Source organism: Epinephelus lanceolatus, chromosome 4 (assembly GCF_041903045.1).
Source record: "Epinephelus lanceolatus isolate andai-2023 chromosome 4, ASM4190304v1, whole genome shotgun sequence".
In the NCBI taxonomy this organism is placed as follows: Eukaryota; Metazoa; Chordata; class Actinopteri; order Perciformes; family Serranidae; genus Epinephelus; species Epinephelus lanceolatus.
The window spans coordinates 1,556,608-1,576,701 of record NC_135737.1 but is presented as its reverse complement, the minus strand read 5'-3'; the positions used below and the strand labels follow the sequence as shown (position 1 = coordinate 1,576,701).

The 20,094-nt window shown below is 41.2% G+C and overlaps 1 protein-coding gene across 5 annotated transcripts in view; it reads right to left on the bottom strand.

Annotated features, from left to right (window-relative positions):
* Positions 1-20,094, bottom strand: part of nf1a (neurofibromin 1a) — a 286,700-nt gene that overhangs the window by 181,380 nt on the left and 85,226 nt on the right. The gene's annotated exons all lie outside the window — the stretch shown is intronic.

Genomic DNA, 20,094 nt, shown 5'->3' with positions numbered 1-20,094 from the left:
AGAGGTAAACTAAGAGCCTGTTGTCTGCAGCTCTTCATCAACATCTCACTGTGGCTGTTTCTGCTTTTACTCTTCCTGCCATATTATTACACTTGTCTTAATTGAAGAAAAGCTGCTAATAAAATTCCGCTAATTCAGTAATAAACATATTTTAAAGGCGCTGTATGTAAGAATGTGGCCAAAACAGTTATTGCACTCAAATTCAAAATACTGCCGCGAGTCGTGTTTGCCCCCCCTCCCCTACAGATTCAAGGTTGCTGGACAGCGGCACGCTGGAGACTGATTTGGTCCTTGATCTTCGGTTTTCCAGCGGACCATTCGAACAAGTCCGGCTTCTCTGCTGCTAACGCTGCTGCCGGGATACAGCGGAGGAACCGACTGCTAATGCTATGTACTGGGACGCTGCTAATGCTGCTTGCCGTGCTGCTGTAGCTCAGTCCTAACTGTAAGTGATGCTGAGACTCTACTGACTGTGTGACTGGTAGACGGCGGTGGGTGGCACAACAGGCCAAAACACAATTTCAAAACATAAACATGATTTGCGGACTGTAAAATATTTTTTTAAATGGGAATATTCTGGTCGTACTATTGTTGTCGGTGAGATCAGTATGTTATATGAACATTATTCCTTAGTCTCTGTGACATATTAGGATGATTTTACGACTATTTGCTTTAGATTTCTTACATATAGCTCCTTTAATTCCTATAGAGTCTTAAAAATAAAAGTCCCCTATTATTTTGTTATGTAAAAACTTTATTGTGCGGCAGCAAAATAAGGAAATGTTGAGTTTTCAAGCAGCAACTTTACACAACTTCTAATACAGCTGATAGCGAACATGCAACAGTAAAATAAAGCAGATATCTAAAGTAAAAACAGGACACAGGAGAGAAACTAAACTCCAACCCACAGAGATTTAGTTAGAAGCTACAAAACAGCTTTGTCTCTGGTCTCATGCAGACAGGTGAGTAGAGTCTCACATCACACACAGCTTATTTGAGGGGGAGAAATGGGGATGGTAGGGTGTTGACTGTGGTCAGGGCGAGATGTCACCGCTACCTGCATGAGGGCAGGCAGCTGGCCTGGCTTTTTTTGACCTAGTCCGGAGAAGGATTAGGTGCGCAGCTCTGCGTGGCACCTGGCGTCTAAACTGATAACAGAAACTCAAATCAATGCAGCATGGCTTGAAATGGACGTGGCTAAAAGTTACAGAGGAAAAGGCCCTCAGTACTGTGCCTGTGCTACTGTGGTAACTTCATTCATCTCATAGACTGATTTAGTGTAGCTTGTGCAACATATAGACCGATGTCACACTGTAGAGTAATTAACAACCACCACCAAGAGAGAGCTCCAACAAGTTGATTTCAAAGCTGTAAAATGTCCTTTTCAGTATTTCTGTAGTCACAATACTTTAAAAAAGTTATCTAAGGGATCCTTATACAAAGAACTTGCTGATGTTGTATGCTTAGGTGAAGAAATTGCTATTGATATGTTTTTTTTTTTTTAATTTATAAACTCTCAAATATCAATACCTGATTGGCCTTGAAAATCCAGTGCTGGTCAAAGTACAGCTCTGACATGCTGTGTTTCTGCTCCCAGTTATGGATCGTGATGGGGACAAATAAAGCCATGACAGAGACAGGCCTATTGCAGTTCTTACATGACGGCATTTATTTAAGCTGAGTGCAATCATTTTGCAGGATCCTTAGATTCCACAATCAAGGGCATTTTTAACCAATGTTATGAATGCCATAACATATAAAATGATAATTAGGTTTTCATCAGCTGCGTTGAGGCAAATAAACTGTCCACCTGAGCACAAAGATAATAATACTAATAATAATAACACTAATAATAATAATAATAATAATAACTTTATTTGTATAGCACCTTTCAAAACGGAGTTACAAAGTGCTTAACAATAAAAACAATTAAAACACAATAAAGACAATTAATACATAAAACAATAAAACATCAATTAATTTCAAAACAGTTACAACTAAAGCTGCAAGCAGCGATGAACGGGCCCTCGCACCTTCACACAACTCGGGGGGGCTTGCAGGAAACCTTCTGACGCATCAGTTCATTTCTGTCAAAGTTAGACACCCCATGCAGGAGCGACTTGGCATATCCTTGATACAGTGCTGTAATCACATATTTTACATTTTGTATCACTACCTCTTTCCACTAGAGAGACTTGGAGAGCGCACTAATTATACATGATGTTTTTATACATCAAATATACACAGCATTTAACTTTCAGATAAATCAAAAGTTAAGTGTTTGAGACCTACTTCCTGTTACCACTAGGTAGCACTATGAGTATCAGGAAATATGGTCATATCAATGTTTTCAGGGCAGGACTAATATGAATCATCTGAAGTTTGATGGAGATCAGAATATTTACGGCAAAAATACAGCAATTTCCTGTTTCATGGCGAGACATCAAAATTAAACCCTCTGCAGCACGCATAGACACTAATGATATGTCATGTTTGTGTACATCAAATACACACCACAGCACTGAAATTTCAGGTTAATCAAAACGTAAGTGTCTGGAAAGAAGTACTTCCTTTCACCACTAGGTGGCGCTATGACTATCACGGAATATTGTCATATAAATGTGTTCATGGTGGGACAAATATGAATCATGTCAAGTTTGGTAGACAACGGACCATTTACTCCAAATTTATAGCAATTTCCTGTTTCATGGTGAGACATCAAAATTAAACCCTCTGCAGCACACGTAGACACTAATGATATGTCATGTTTGTGAACATCAAATATAGACCACAGCATTGAAATTTCAGGTTAATCGAAAGATAAGTGTCTGGCGCTATGATCATCAGGAAATATGGTAATGAAAATGTGTTCAGGGCGGGACTAATATGAATCATGTGAAGTTTGGTGGAGACAGGACCATTTATGCCAAAGCTACAGCAATTTCATTTTTCATGGCGAGACCTCAAGATTCAACGCTCAGCAGCGGGCGCGCCATTCAACATTGGGCAAATCCTGTGATAATTTTTGGTCACAACGTAGTCACACTTACATACACCAAGTTTGGAGCCAATCTGATTAAATCTGTAGGACAAGTTCGTTAATTTACAAGCCCTGGAAATGGGCAAAAATGCACAAAAGTGGCACAAGTAAATTCAAAATGGCAGACTTCCTGTTGGGTTTGGAGCATGGCTCCAAGAGGCTTTTTTGAACGTGATTGAGTGTTACAGGTGCCTACCAAGTTTCATACATGCAGGTCAAAGCAGCTTTGGGGGCTGCTTAATTGAAATATTCTAGGGGGCGCTGTTGAGCCATCTAGGTGCATCAAAGCACAAAAATCACATCAGACAACAGGACTTGCAACCTGTGATGTGTATGCCATGTTTGGTGAGTTTTCAAGCATCCCTTGTCCCTTCAAAACAACATTGTGTTTAATGGCGAACAAGGCGGCGCCACGGTAACAGCGTTTGATGAAAACTCAAAAGCTTCATTTTTAAGTATCATCAAGGTCTAAGGACTTAGACCAGCAAATTTGAGGTGGGTCTGATTAACCTGCTAGAAGAGGGACATCAAAGAATGTATAAAGTAGCTTTCTGTTGCCAGAAGGTGGCGCTATGGCAGTGATTCAAAATTCCTCTGTAGATATGTTCAGGGCTGGACTGTCATCATATGTGTGAAGTTTTGGCAAGATATTCCCACGTGGAGTCAAGTTACAGCAACATTTATCATCACGGCGAAACATCAAAGTTCGCCACCAGGCCGTGGCCATGCCCTTCAATGAAAACTCACAGTTTCCACAATAAAGCATCATCAGCATCTTATGACTTTTTTCACCAAGTTTGAAGTGGATCTGGTCAAGTCTGTAGGAGATGTACATTAAAGTCTAAAACATGACATTTCCCATTGCCAGTAGGGGGGGCTATGTTTATCTCTAATTATTGACATGTAGATGTGTTCAGGGCGGGACTGTCATCAATCCTGTGAAGTTTGGCCAAAATTGGACCATGTATGCTGGAGTTATAAACTACTTCCTGTTTAGTGGCGAGACCCCTAAATTTGATGCCATCCCACGGTCACACGCATTGACGAAAACTCAAGCTTTTGATAACTTTTCATCTTCAAGGTCTTGGGATGGGACACACCAAGGTTTGAAGTCAATCGGATGAAATCTCTAGGACTAGTTCGTTCATTTATGACCCCTGGAAATGGCAAAAATGCATCAAAATTGCACAGTAAATTCAAAATGGCCGATTTCCTGTTGGGTTTACAGCATGCCTCCAAGAGGCTTTTTTGTAGGTCCTGGAGTGTTACATAAGCCTGCCGAGTTTCATATATGTAGGTTAAACTAGCTTCAGGGGCTGTTTCCTCAAACTTTTGTAGGGGGCGCTACTGAGCCATTTTTTGGAACCCGCACACGAGACCATTAAAATATCAAATTTTTCACCAGTTCTGAGATGTGTGCAAAGTTTCATGAGTTTTCGGGTATGTTAAGCCTCCCAAAAAGGCAGTTCATTTGGAGGAAGAAGAATAATAATAATTAAAGCTGCAAGCAGCGTTTGGCGGGACCTCGCACTCGCGCCCGTTTCGGTCCCCAGCTTATGTCGTCACTGTGAATTATTTAGAAATATCAAACATGTTGCCACAAACATCAGAAAATCCTTACAGAGCTGAACGTTTTGATGTTTGAATGCTTTCTGTAGCTGTAGGTATGGATAAGTGATGTCACGATATGCAAATTAGATGAGTGAATTTATTCCCATCAGATTCCTCGTCCTTTATTTTGAGGAAGACACAACAAAAACAACACAAAACAAAATAAATTTACTATGTAAATATGTTCAAAATGTTGTTTTACTGAGATGTATGAAATCCAATATGGCTGCCGCCTAGTGACGTCACAATATGCAAATTAGATAAGTTAATTTACTCCCATGACAAACTTTGGGTCATGATGAATAGTTTTCTCATTTACAGTATGCCTTTATCTCTCACCACTTTCAAGCCCCAGCCTTTTGAAATGTTGAAATGAAAATGGAATATTTTCCTCAATACACTCTGGCACCTAAAGGGTTAAAATGGAGATTGTGCCCCTGTCATGTCTGCATGTAAGATTTAGACACACACACACATCATGTTTCTGTGAGTTTGTGTGTGACAGTGGTTGCCATGGTGATGAAGTAGGTGCACCTGGCAGAAGAGCAGAGAGAGAGAGACAGAACACAGAGAGACCTGTTTTAGTGGAGATTTAACTCCTCGAAGAAGTTCTTCCCATTCCCAAACCGCTGGTCCAATCATCAAAATAATGTGATCATGAGAGAGATAAAGTTATACAGAAGATCGTTTAGCAGCAGTTGAACTGGTATGTGTGCGTCTTTAAAGCCGATACAATAAACGGTGTAGGAGGAGATGTGTTCTTTTTTAAGAGCACGTTTGAGGGGAAATCTTACTTTGAAAGGGCAAATAGCTCACTTCCTGTTGGATTTAGGTCATGGGTGTTAGCGTGTTATTTGTAGGTCGAACACTCCAGTTTTGGTTTGATCTTGATACGACATTCCTACGGGCTGCAGTGGCCAGTTTAGTGCACCTATGTGGCGCTAGAGAGACCATTTTGGCACTGTAGGGGTTAATAATGTGTGTGTTCTGTTTCAAATGAAGTTTCTGCTGCTGTAATCTGTCCTTTAAAGATTGTGAGACACACAGACCAGAGAACCCTGTGGCTGTGTCTGTGTGTGCAGCCGTTGTCATGGCGATTAATGACTTGCCCGCACCTGTGGCAGACACAGACACGTCAGGAGAGCAGATCACCAAAGGCTGTTTATAAAGGGATTTAACTCCTCGAACAAATGCTTCGCATACCCAAACCGTTGGTCTTCGGCGAGGACTGCTCCTTGAGCAGTCCTCTGCCTCTAGGCTCGGTCCCTATAAACACACCAAAAACAATAGTGTCTGTGAGAATAAACGCAGCAAAAAGTATAGGGGGGGTCTGTGAGTAGTCCACTGCTTTTGGGCTTGGTCCCTAATAAACGCACGCAGCAAAAACAAGAGGGTCCTCGCCAAAGGCGAGGACTGCTCTGTGAGCAGTCCTCTGCTTCTAGGCTCAGTCCCTAATAATAACAACTAGAGTAGCAATTTCTGAAGAAATTGCGGGTGTGAATTCTGCGAGCTGAAGCCACGCTGCAATGCTGTCTTGAATACAATGAAGTTTGAATGATTTGAATGTTTGAAAGTTTGTTGAAAAGCTGACTCCACACTGAATAGCTGCCTTTAATAAAATAAAGTTGGAATGATTAGAATATTTGAATGTTTTACTGAGATTTATGAAATCCAATATGGCTGCCGCCTAGTGACGCCACAATATGCAAATTAGATGAGTTAATTTACTCCCATCAGATTCCTCTATCTTTATTTTGAGGATGAGACGACAAAACAGCACAAAACAAAAGAAATCTGCTGTGCAAATAAAATGCTGTTTTACTGAGATTCTTGAAATCCAATATGGCCGCCGCCTAGTGACGCCACAATATGCAAATTAGATGAGTTAATTTACTCCCATCAGATTCCTCTTCCTTTATTTTGAGGATGAGACGACAAAAACAGCACAAGACAAAAGAAATCTGCCGTGCAAATATATTCAAAATGCTGTTTTACTGAGATCTATGAAATCCAATATGGCCGCTGCCTAGTGACACCACAATATGCAAATTAGATGAGTTAATTTACTCCCATCACAAACTTTGGGTCATGATGAATAGTTTTCTCATTTACAGTATGCCTTTATCTCTCACCACTTTCAAGCGAAAGCCTTTTGAAATGTTGAAATGAATATTTTCCTCAAATAACTCTGGCAACTAAAGGGTTAAAATGGAGATTCTGCCCCTGTCATGTCTGCATGTAAGATGTAGACACACACACACACACATCATGTTTCTGTCAGTTTGTGTGGCACAGCGGTTGCCATGGTAATAAACTAGGTGCACCTGGCAGAAGAGCAGAGAGAGACAGACAGAACACAGAGAAGAGAGCTCTTTTAGAGGAGATTTAACTCCTCAAACAAATTCTTCCCATACCCAAACCGTTGGTCCAATAATGAAAATAAAGTGATTGTGAGAGAGAGAAACTTCTCGTGAACGCACGTGTCATGTTTTATATTTCTACAGTCAAAAATGTGGTCACCAGAGCGAATTACAAATGTGCTGCACCTCAGCTGTTTCCAGAAATTTCTCCTCTCAGATTACATGGGAGTGAATGCGAAGAAAATCGGCGCTCCCTTCGCTTTGGAGCCACTCAGCAAAAATGTGTACGTGTGACATATTCCATGTCAACATTTCTGTGACCAGGACAAATTTTCCTACGTTTTGTGGTATAAATTGTGTATGTACAGAGAAAATTGTGGCCGTATGAGCGAGTTGAAGAGAAAATTCAAGTATGAGTAGAGGGCTGTGTGTGCGTGTCTGTGTCTGCAGCCGTTGTCATGGCGATTCCTGATTTGCCTGCACTTGAGGGGCACACAGAGCGCATGAGAGAGTAGATCAGCAAAGGCTGTTTTTAATGGGTTTGAACTCCTCGAACAAATTCTTCCCACACCCAAACCGTTGGTCCCATCATGAAAATAAAGTGATGGTGAGAGAGAGCCACTTCTCGTGAACGCACGTGTCATGTTTTATATTTCTACAGTCAAAAATGTGGTCACCAGAGCGAGTTACAAATGTGTTGCACCTCAGCTGTTTCCAGAAATTTCTCCTCTCAGATTACATGGGAGTGAATGAGAAAAAAAATGGCGCTCCCTTCGCTTTGGAGCCGCTCAGCAAAAATGTGTATGTGTGACAGATTCCATGTCAACATTTCTGTGACCAGGACAAATTTTCCTACGTTTTGTGGTATAAATTGTGTATGTACAGTAAAAATTGTGGCCATATGAGCGAGTTGAAGAGAAAATTTCTTGATGAGTTTACAGCTGCTCTTCACTCTAGTGATGACATCACCCACTCTAGCTCACGCAATACACACCCATTATAAAGTCTGAGAAGGGCTGAAAACTTCATGTATTTTAAACTGACTTTGTAGAAAAACTAAAAGAGATATTGAAAATTTAAATTAGTTCCTGAAAGCTGACGGCAGCGTCAACGTTTGAGAGTTGGAATGGAGTTTCTACGTCAATGTATGAATTCATGATGTGTGGGTGAAGATGAGTGAGTTTGAAGGATTTTCTCATTGACTTCCATTATAACAAAGTTTTAGAAAACGCTGAATATTTTTGAAAGTTTGAATGGTATCGAAAAGTTGAATCATATGTAAAATGTCAGCAAAATGATGAATATTTTCCATTTTGAATGGAGTTTCTAGCTGAAAGTATGAATGGGTAGTCACAGTTTGAAAAAAGGTGAAATTTTTAGATTTTTGAGGATTCCGTAATGCATTCCCAATGGGAAAAGGATTTGGGAAAAATCGGAAATATCTCGGAAAGTATGAATGTTAGGAAAAAACTGAATACATCCGTGAATGTCCTAATTCAGCTGAACGTTTTCATGTTTGAACGGTTTTAATCGGTTGAAGTTTGTGGAACTAGTAGCGGTCCAACCGTTTTTGCACCATCCACTTTAATATAAGTCGGAATTTTAACGTTGAATTCCCAGGAAAATATGAAGGTTATGGAAAAATTTGAAAGTTTCCGATAATGTCCTCATGAAGCTGAATCTGAAGAAGTTTGAATCGGTTGAAGTATGTTGAAGATAACTAATGTTGAAAAACGCGGTGGAAAAATAATAATAAGAAAAATAAAGAATTTTGGTAGTAGAAGAACATAGGTTGTGAATGCTTGCAGCATTCACAACCTATGTTGTGAATGGGGGGGCTGGCAGGACGTCTTCTGACGTGTCAGTTCATTTCTGTCAAAGTTAGACATCGCATGCAGGAGTGACTTTGCATATCTTTGATACAGTGCTGGAATGACATATTTCACATTTTGTATCACTTCCTCTTTCCACTAGAGGGAGTTGGAGAGCGCAGTAATTATACATCATGTTTTTGTACATCAAATATACACCACTGCATTTAACTTTCAGATAAATCAAAAGATAAGTGTTTGAGACCTACTTCCTGTCACCACCAGCTAACACTATGAGTATCAGGAAATATGGTCATATCAATGTTTTCAGGGCAGAACTAATATGAATCATCTGAAGTTTGATGAAGATCAGAACATTTACGGCAACAATATAGCTATTTCCTGTTTCATGACGAGACCTCAAAATTAAACCCTCTGCAGCATGTATTAACACTAATGATATGTCATGTTTGTTTACATCAAATACACACCACAGCAATGAAATTTCAGGTTAATCCAAAAATAAATGTCTGGTAAGAAGTACTTCCTTTCACCACTAGGTGACGCTATGACTATCACGGAATATTGTCATATAAATGTGTTCAGGGTGGGACAAATATGAATCATGTCAAGTTTGGTGGACAACAGACCATTTACTCCAAATTTATAACAATTTCCTGTTTCATGGCGAGACATCAAAAGTAAACCCTCTGCAGCGCGCGTAGACACTAGTGATACGTCATGTTTGTGAACATCAAATATAGACCACAGCACTGAAATTTCAGGTGAATCCAAAGATAAGTGTCTGGTAAGAAGTACTTCCTTTCACCACTAGGTGGCGCTATGACTATCACGGAATATTGTCATATAAATGTGTTCAGGGCGGGACTAATATGAATCGTGAAGTTTGGTGGAGATTGGACCATTTATGCCAAAGCTACAGCAATTTCATTTTTCATGGCGAGACCTCAAGATTCAACGCTCGGCAGCGGGCTCGCCATTCAACATTGGGCAAATCCTGTGATAATTTTTGGTCACAACGTAGTCACGCTTACATACACCAAGTTTGGAGCCAATCTGATTAAATCTGTAGGACAAGTTCGTTAATTTACAAGCCCTGGAAATGGGCAAAAATGCACAAAAGTGGCACAAGTAAATTCAAAATGGCGGACTTCCTGTTGGGTTTGGAGCATCGCTCCAAGAGACTTTTTTGTACGTAATAAAGTGTTACAAGTGCCTACCAAGTTTCATACATGCAGGTCAAAGCAGCTTTGGGGGCTGCTTAATTGAAATATTCTAGGGGGTGCTGTTGAGCCATCTTGGTGCATCAAAGCACAAAAATCACATCAGACAACAGGACTTGTGACCTGTGATGTGTATGCCACGTTTGGTGAGTTTTCAAGCATCCCTTGTCCCTTCAAAACAACATCGTGTTTGATGGCGAACAAGGCGGCGCCACGGTGACAGCGTTTGATGAAAACTAAAAAGCTTCATTTTTAAGCATCATCAAGGTCTAAGGACTTAGACCAGCAAGTTTGAGGTGGATCTGATTAACCCGCTAGAAGCGAGACATCAAAGAATGTATGAAGTAACTTTCTGTTGCCAGTAGGTGGCGCTTTGGCGGTGATTCAAAATTCCTCTGTAGATATGTTCAGGGCTGGACTGTCATCATATGTGTGAAGTTTTGGCAAGATATTCCCACGTGGAGTCAAGTTACAGCACCGTTTATCATCATGGCGAAACATCAAAGTTCGCCACCAGGCCGTGGCCACGCCCTTTGACAAAAACTCAGTTTCCACAATAAAGCATCATCAGCGTCTTATGACTTTTTTGACCAAGTTTGAGATGGATCTGGTCAATTCTGTAGGAGATGTATATTAAAGTCTAAATCATGACATTTCCTGTTGCCAGTAGGGGGCGCTATATTTATCTCTAATTATTGACATGTAGATGTGTTCACCCCTAACTTTGACGCCATCCCACGGTCACATGCATTGACGAAAACTCAAGCTTTTGATAACTTTTCATCTTCAAGGTCTTGGGGTGGGACACACCAAGGTCTGAAGTCGATCAGATGAAATCTCTAAGACCAGTTCGTTCATTTATGACCCCTGGAAATGGCCAAAAATGCACCAAAATTACACAGTAAATTCAAAATGGCCGACTTCCTGTTGGGATTACAGCATGCCTCCAAGAGGCTTTTTTTGTAGGTCCTGGAGTGTTACATAAGCCTGCTGAGTTTCATACATGTAGGTTAAACTAGCTTCAGGGGCTGTTTCCTCAAACTTTTGTCCTTCAGTTTCAAGAGGGCCTTCGCCCGGCCTTCGGTCGGTGCTCGGGCCCTAATAATAATAATAATTCCTTCAGTTTCAAGAGGGCCTTCGCCCGGCCTTCGGTTGGTGCTCGGGCCCTAATCATTCCTTCAGTTTCAAAAGGGCCTTTGCCCGGCCTTCGGTCGGTGCTCGGGCCCTAAAAATTCTTGCATTTCAATAGGGTCCTCGCACCGCTAGGTGCTCGGGCCCTAATAATAAACAGCGCGATTACAATAGGGTCCTACGGACGACTTCGTCGTCGCTCGGGCCCTAATAAATCCTTGCATTTCAATAGGGTCCTCGCACCGCTAGGTGCTCAGGCCCTAATAATAAAAAATCCTTGCATTTCAATTGGGTCCTCGCACCGCTAGGTGCTCGGGCCCTAATAATAAACAGCGCGATTACAATAGGGTCCTCACGGACGACTTCGTCGTCGCTCAGGCCCTAATGAGCATTCGAAAAACAATAGGGACCTCGCAGGTCTGTGACCTGCTCGGGCCCTAAATATATAAATAATCAGGAGAAAAACAATAGGGACCTCGCAGGTCTCCTGCTTGGGCCCTAATAATAATAATAATAATAATAAACAGCGCGATTACAATAGGGTCCTCACGGACGACTTCGTCGTCGCTTGGGCCCTAATAAACAGCGCGATTTCAATAGGGTCCTCCGCGGACGACTTCGTCGTCGGTCGGGCCCTAATAATAAACAGCACGATTTCAATGGGGTCCTCGGACGACTCCGTCGTCGCTCGGGCCCTAATAAAAAATCCTTGCATTTCAATAGGGTCCCCACACCGCTAGGTGCTCGGGCCCTAATAATAATCATTCGAAAAAACAATAGGGACCTTGTCGGTCGAGACCTGCTCGGGCCCTAATAAAAAATCCTTGCATTTCAATAGGGTCCTCGCACCGCTAGGTGCTCGGGCCCTAATAATAATAATAATGATAATGATAAATGGAGCCGTTTCAATAGGGCCTTCGCCGGTCTTCGGTCGGTGCTCGGGCCCTAATAATAATAATAATAATAATAATAAACAACGCAATTTCAATAGGGTCCTCCGCGGACCCTAATAAACAACGCAATTTCAATAGGGTCCTCGGACGACTTCGTCGTCGCTCGGGCCCTAATAATAACAAACGGAGCAGTATCAATAGGGCCTTCGCCCGGCCTTCAGTCGGTGCTCGGGCCCTAATAATTATAAATGGAGCAGTTTCAATAGGGCCTTCACCTGGCCTTCAGTCGGTGCTCGGGCCCTAATAATTATAAACGGAGCAGTTTCAATAGGGCCTTCGCCCGGCCTTCGGTCGGTGCTCGGGCCCTGATAAATCCTTGCATTTCAATAGGGTCCTCGCACCGCTAGGTGCTCAGGCCCTAATAATAATAATAATAATAATAATAATAATAAATCCTTGCATTTCAATAGGGTCCTCGCACCGCTAGGTACTTGGGCCCTTATAATAATAATAAACCCTTGCATTTCAATAGGGTCCTCACACCGCTAGGTGCTCGGGCCCTAATAATAAACAGCGCGATTACAATAGGGTCCTCACGGACGACTTCGTCGTCGCTCAGGCCCTAATGAGCATTCGAAAAACAATAGGGACCTCGCAGGTCTGTGACCTGCTCGGGCCCTAAATATATAAATAATCAGGAGAAAAACAATAGGGACCTCGCAGGTCTCCTGCTTGGGCCCTAATAATAATAATAATAATAATAAACAGCGCGATTACAATAGGGTCCTCACGGACGACTTCGTCGTCGCTTGGGCCCTAATAAACAGCGCGATTTCAATAGGGTCCTCCGCGGACGACTTCGTCGTCGGTCGGGCCCTAATAATAAACAGCACGATTTCAATGGGGTCCTCGGACGACTCCGTCGTCGCTCGGGCCCTAATAAAAAATCCTTGCATTTCAATAGGGTCCCCACACCGCTAGGTGCTCGGGCCCTAATAATAATCATTCGAAAAAACAATAGGGACCTTGTCGGTCGAGACCTGCTCGGGCCCTAATAAAAAATCCTTGCATTTCAATAGGGTCCTCGCACCGCTAGGTGCTCGGGCCCTAATAATAATAATAATGATAATGATAAATGGAGCCGTTTCAATAGGGCCTTCGCCGGTCTTCGGTCGGTGCTCGGGCCCTAATAATAATAATAATAATAATAATAATAATAATAATAAACAACGCAATTTCAATAGGGTCCTCCGCGGACCCTAATAAACAACGCAATTTCAATAGGGTCCTCGGACGACTTCGTTGTCGCTCGGGCCCTAATAATAACAAACGGAGCAGTATCAATAGGGCCTTCGCCCGGCCTTCAGTCGGTGCTCGGGCCCTAATAATTATAAACGGAGCAGTTTCAATAGGGCCTTCACCTGGCCTTCGGTCGGTGCTCGGGCCCTAATAATTATAAACGGAGCAGTTTCAATAGGGCCTTCGCCCGGCCTTCGGTCGGTGCTCGGGCCCTGATAAATCCTTGCATTTCAATAGGGTCCTCGCACCGCTAGGTGCTCAGGCCCTAATAATAATAATAATAATAATAATAATAATAAATCCTTGCATTTCAATAGGGTCCTCGCACCGCTAGGTGCTTGGGCCCTTATAATAATAATAAACCCTTGCATTTCAATAGGGTCCTCACACCGCTAGGTGCTCGGGCCCTAATAATAATAATAAATAATAATGATAAACAGCGCGATCACAATAGGGTCCTCACGGATGACTTCGTCGTCACTTGGGCCCTAATAAACAGCGCGATTACAATAGGGACCTACGCGGATGATTTCGTCGTAGCTTGGGCCCAAATAAACAGCGCGATTACAACAGGGTCCTCACGGACGACTTCGTCGTCACTCGGGCCCTAATAAACAGCACAATTACAATAGGGACCTACACGGATGACTTTGTCGTCGCTCGGGCCCTAATAATAAACATTGCAATTACAATAGGGTCCTCCGGACGACTTGCAGTCATCGCTCAGGCCCTAATAATAAAAATCTGAACAAAAACAATTGGGTTCCCAACACCGCTGGTCCTGGGAAATGCGTCTGCTTGCATACATGTTCCCCAGGCCCCGCAGGCTTGGACCCCTAATAAATCCTCGCATTTCAATAGGGTCCTCGCACCGCTAGAGTGCGAAGTTTAGTTGTCAGAGACTAAATACATTCATCATAAACTATACAGAGTCTACTGTATATTAACACTGGACTTTTTTAATTATTGAAGTATTTAGCAACACAGAGACTTGTGGTCAGTGGGATGTGAGGATTCTTAAAATGACATCTGTACAGATGTGAAGCCCTGACTGTATCTGAGCCTTAATGAAAGCTGTTGTCTTGTATTTTTTGTCCTCTGAAAATATTAACCTTATAGTCAAGCACTGTTTTTTTAGCCTGTGTCAGGTCAAACTGATATGATGCTGATTTACAGGAGAGTTCATGTCAAATGGAGAATAAACCATGAACATAAACTACAGATCACCTGTAAAGCATTTTAATAAATCAATCTATCATAATTAAAACAACTGGAGAGTGAAAACAAACTGATATATGGGTCTGATCACTTTCTTAATGAATTGACATCATTCCAGACAGGGTGTAAGTGTGTCTGTGACTCCCTGTAGCCTACGAACTGAAGGCTGCTGGAAACTGTTGGGAAACTGTCCGACTTCACTTCACTTTTTGTCACCGCCCCCCGCTGCGGCCACCTGCTCTCGTCTACTTTCCAGGCGAGGCGCAGTTCATCTCGAACGAGCCTATTGTCCGGAGATTTGGTGCTGCTGTCCTGGTTGTTGATACTGGAGATGGGGGTGGAGGCACGGTAGAGACGAGAGTAGAACAGAACTGGGAAATACCTGGCGTTTGTTGACAGCTTGATTCTGAGGCTTTGTGTTTCGCGATGTGCATGTAGGACTCCACTGCCTTGATTACCATTGTGCCGAGTTTGAAACATATCTTGCACAAAATACACCGTGTCTTGTATAAATTGCCTGGTACCAGTTTCAGCCATCCAGAAAAATATTTGTTGGACAGCCAATTTTCATTAAATTTACACTTTCCTGTGTGGTCCGACTGCTACATGAACGACATGCATCTGCTCTGAGAGTCAGGGCCGCAAACACATCACTGTTGGTTCCGCTCTCGTGATTGCGTGACGTTACTGCTATTCGGCAAATTATTTTTAAAAAATAAATGTTAACTATTATTTTTAGTATAATAGTTTAGACTAATTACAATCATAAAATCCTACTTACCACGTGTTAACATTTTTAAGACTTTTAAAAGATTGATTTAAGACATTTTAATGCCAATTAAGGCCTTACTTTTAGATTAATGAATTCAATGCCTTTTAAGACTTTTTAAGGATCCGCCGGAACCCTGTGTGTGGATCCTCCGTGGGTATAAAATCCCCACAATGCTTTGCACAGTACACTATTTGGATTAATGTCTCCACCTGAGTTTTTATCATACAAGCGTGAAAAAAATATTGACAGAAACCTCATAAATTACACTTTCCAATTAGGGCTGGGCGATAAATCGATTTTATCGATTAATTCGAATTTGTAGTTTAGGTCGATTTGTTTTAATGAAAATCAAGTTTCTTTTTAACATCCGCCACCGATGCTCCCGCTGGGCTCCCCCCATGAAACAATATGAAAATGCGTCCCAAGCCGCGCTCTAGTGTGCTCACCTGTGTCTGTGCGTGTGTGTGCGCACGTGTCTGTGTGTGTGCACATCAGGGTCGAACTCCGTCATGTGCAACACAGAGCATAGAAAATAAAATTAAATAAAACTAACTTAATCTTCAAAAAGGGGGGGGGGGGGGGGGGGGCAATATAATGGTAGGGGAAACACTGCCATATGATGAGAAAGGGGCCCGGTGGAAAGCGATCACTGATGCAGTCGTGATGTATCTTGCAAGAGATATGGTGCCCATATTTACCGTGGAAAGGCTGGGGTTTATCCACATGCTGAAAGTTTTAGAGCCCAGGCCGCAAATATTTTTCTGAAAACTGATTTTAAGTAGAGGGGGAAAATCGATTTAAATCGTGAATCAGATTTGTTGTGAAAAAATCGCCCAGCCCTATTTCCAATGTGTCCACTGCCGCATAATGAGTTTTTTTAAATAACGTGATTTAGATAAAACATAAAAGTTTTAAATGAATCATTCACAGCAGAGATGGAGCGCTAAGTGCCCCCCTCCCCTCCTGTGTGTGATGACACACAGAAAATATGGATCACTTTGAAATGACAGAGTGATTCTGTGTGAGAGTCTGTGTTCATACTGTTAATGATAATTTCAAACTTGTTCAGCTGTTGTCTTTACTTCATTACTCCACTTACTCTTAAATATGATCCAGAAATATATTCTCTCTAAAAGTCACGTGATTCTGACAATACTGATACATGTGTTTAAAACTGTCCAACAACATTGAAAAGTGCCGAAATGATCACAGTAACTGAAACCTCTTCAGTCTGCTGAGGGTTAATGATGATCACATGGGGACACTTGTTAGCCTGTTCCAAGGTGTGTTCACTGAATGCTAGGGAGGACTCTTGCCTTGCCTCTGCAGAATCCTTCCTTGGAACCCAGTAAGTCATTGGAGACCTTGACCAAATCAGTCTCGGTGCTGTGTAATGAGCAGAAGCCAGACTGAAATTTCTCAAAGATTTGATTATTGTTCATAAAAGAAATCAATAGTGTGGCAACATATTTCTCTAAAATCTTTGATTAAAAATGGTAGCTTGGAGATGGGTCTAAAATTGCTTAAAACAGTGGGATCAAGAGAGGGCTTCTTTAAAAAGGGGTAAACAGTGGCTTGTTTAAAACAGGAAGGGAAAATACCTGAGGAGAGGGAACAGTTAATAATGGCTAAAATATCAGGACCAACCATCTGAAATACAGCTTTAAAGAACCAAGTTGGAATGCAGTCTGAAGGACAGGACCATTTGGAAAGTCTGACAGTGCATTCCAGAGTTGACAGAGAGATTTCAGTGAAGTGGGATAATGATGAAAGTGGGCAGGAGTCAATGTAGTCTATCACACAAGCTTCCAGTATCAGGAAAAACATGGAGAAAAGAGCCTAGCTGTCTACAACTTACTGCTATTGGGCAGGTACTTTTTTTTCAGCTCATATTGGACAGTATTTCTTATTTAAGAAGAGGGATGATGACAGAGAGGTACTGAGAACGAGTCTCTTTCAGTATACAAAGAGGCAGGAGTACATTTGACAGTTCTCGAGAAAGTTTATGCTTAAGATGGTTTATAAACAGTGTTTGCTGCTGCATTTCAGTATGCTTAAACCCAGTTTAGAATTGTAGGGCAATGTAATCGGACTGAACAGATGATCTGTCACGTAATATTCGCTAAATCAGTATTTATTCAACAAAAGTGCCTCCATCGCCTGTTTCTCGCTTAACTCTTTATCAACAAAAGGAAAAACCTCAAGCAAGTCTGAAACTTTTTAGAGATACCGTTTAAGTTTTGTCACTTCCATCAAACTTTTCTAACTAGATCGTTCGCACAAAAATACTTGGATGGACACATGGCTTTCTGTTTCCCCCTTGTATATTAACTTTGAAAATAAACTCAATCGTCGTGTCTTTAGCTACTTTTTCATAACCTTTAGTAGGCTTACACATTGGACATGCTATTTACAACCCTGATTCCAGAACAGTTGGGATGCTGTGTGAAACATAAATAAAAACATAGTGCAGATTTGCAAATCTTTTCTGACCTATATTCAATTGAATACAGTACAAAGACAAGATATTTAATGTTCAAACTGATGACCTTTGATATTTTTATTTTTTTTCATAAATGTACACTCATTCTGAATTTGATGGCTGCAACACATTGTAAAAAAGTTGGGACAGGGGCATGTTTACCACTGTGTGACATCATCTTCTTTTTTAACAATACTCATTAAGTGTTTGGGAACGGAGGACACTAATTATGGACGTTTTGAAAGTGAAATTCTTTCCCATTCTTTCTTGACATATGACTTTGGCTGCTCAAAAGTCTGGGGTCTTCGTTGTCATATTATGAGCTTCATAATGCACTACATATTTTCAGTGGGAAAATAAACAGGGTCATCCCTTAAATAAACATTGTCTGGATGACATCATATGTTGCTCTTAAACCTGTATGTACCTTTTAGCAACCATGGTGCCTTCACAAATGTGCAAGTTACCCATGATGTCATGGGCACTAACACACCCCCATATCTTCACAGATCCCAACAATCTGAATGGTCCTTTTCCTCTTTAGTGCGGAGGACACAACGTCAATGATTTCTCTCCACATTCTCTGAATCTTTTGATATTAGAAATTGTAGATGGTGAAATCCATAAATTCTTTGCAACTGTGCATTAGGAAACATTGTTCTCAAAATGTTGGACTATTTGCCTGCACAGTTTTTCACAAAGTGACCTTGCTGGTGAAAAACTGAGCCTTTTGAGGACGCCCCTTCAATACCTAATAATGATCCTATCACCAGTTATCAATTTATCTGTGGAATGTTCCAGGGGTTGTCTGAGCATTCCACAACTTTCCCAGTCTTTCATTGCCCTGTCCCAACTTTTTCTAACATGTTGCAGACATCAAATTCAGAACGAGTGTCTGTTTTACAAAAAACAATAAAGTCTGAACATTACATATCTTGTCTTTGTACTTTGTATTTATGCTGTGAAATGTTTGTCAAAGCTGCATTTTATGTTTGAAATATTAAATTTAAAATACTGTAGAGAAAACAGTGCGAATTATATTGTCACCTGTCATAGTAATAAAATTTTGTGTTGCTTACAGTCACTATTTACTACCCGAAGTAAGAGATTACATTTCATGGTCAGTATGTTAGGGTGTTTTGACCCTTCTACATCTATGACGCCAGTAAGTTTTTCATATCACCTGTTAAACAGTGTTATTATATTAAGCATTTCTGAAAGAACATGTTGTATTTCTCCAATACCACAGGACACTTAATACTACATTTAAAAATGACAAAAGCTCTCTTTAAAAATAAAGCACTTTATTCATAGTCGAAGTTGAAATATAGATTCGGTATATATAATACACAAAGTAGCAACTTTAACTTTGATGTAAACTGTCCAGGTGTTAATAAACTCTATTAGAGTCAAGGGTTATTTATATTGTAAAGTTGTGTCAGCTGGTAAAGTAGCACCAAGGTCACAGTGGTCACCCCTATGTGCTTGAGTGGATACAAACACTTTCCTCATGCTGCTGGCTGCAGAGTCTTCAGACCATCGCCTGAGTGAAGCATGACACCTGTCCAGCAGTAACTTTGTCCTCTGACGGTTTATCATACTGTGAGGAGAGTCTGGTGGGTCCTTCAGGACTGAGCATTGGGTAACTCTGATGATCTGTAAAACAGGACCGATTCAGAATAACATTGTATTTTGACGAGAGTTGAGACCAGGAATCAGAGTCACAGTCTTAAACGCTTCTCTGAGCTTCTAATGCAGTTACCTACCCATAGTGTTATACAAACGGTGTCTGTCCCCCAACCACCTAAATTATTTAAACATGAAGTTAAACAAAGAGGAGTTGTGCATAAAAACCTAAAAAAAAAAATAATAAAACCTCTTCTGTGACAGAAAGACACTACAGGAGAATTAAATGTGGACTGTTAAATATCAGGTCTCTATCATATAAGGCAGTGTTAGTAAACAAACTAATATCAGATAATCATATTGATTTACTCAGCCTCACTGAAACCTGGCTGTGTCACAATGATTATGTCAGTCTAAATGAATCCACTCCTCCCAGTCATAATAATACCCACATTCGAGGCAGCGGTCGAGGAGGGGGAGTTGCAGCCATTTTTAACTCTAGTCTATTAATCAGCCCTAAACCTAAACTAGATTATAATTCCTTTGTCTTTTACATCCGACCTGCAAAACCTCACAGCCATTTCTATTTGTTATAGTGTACTGGGCT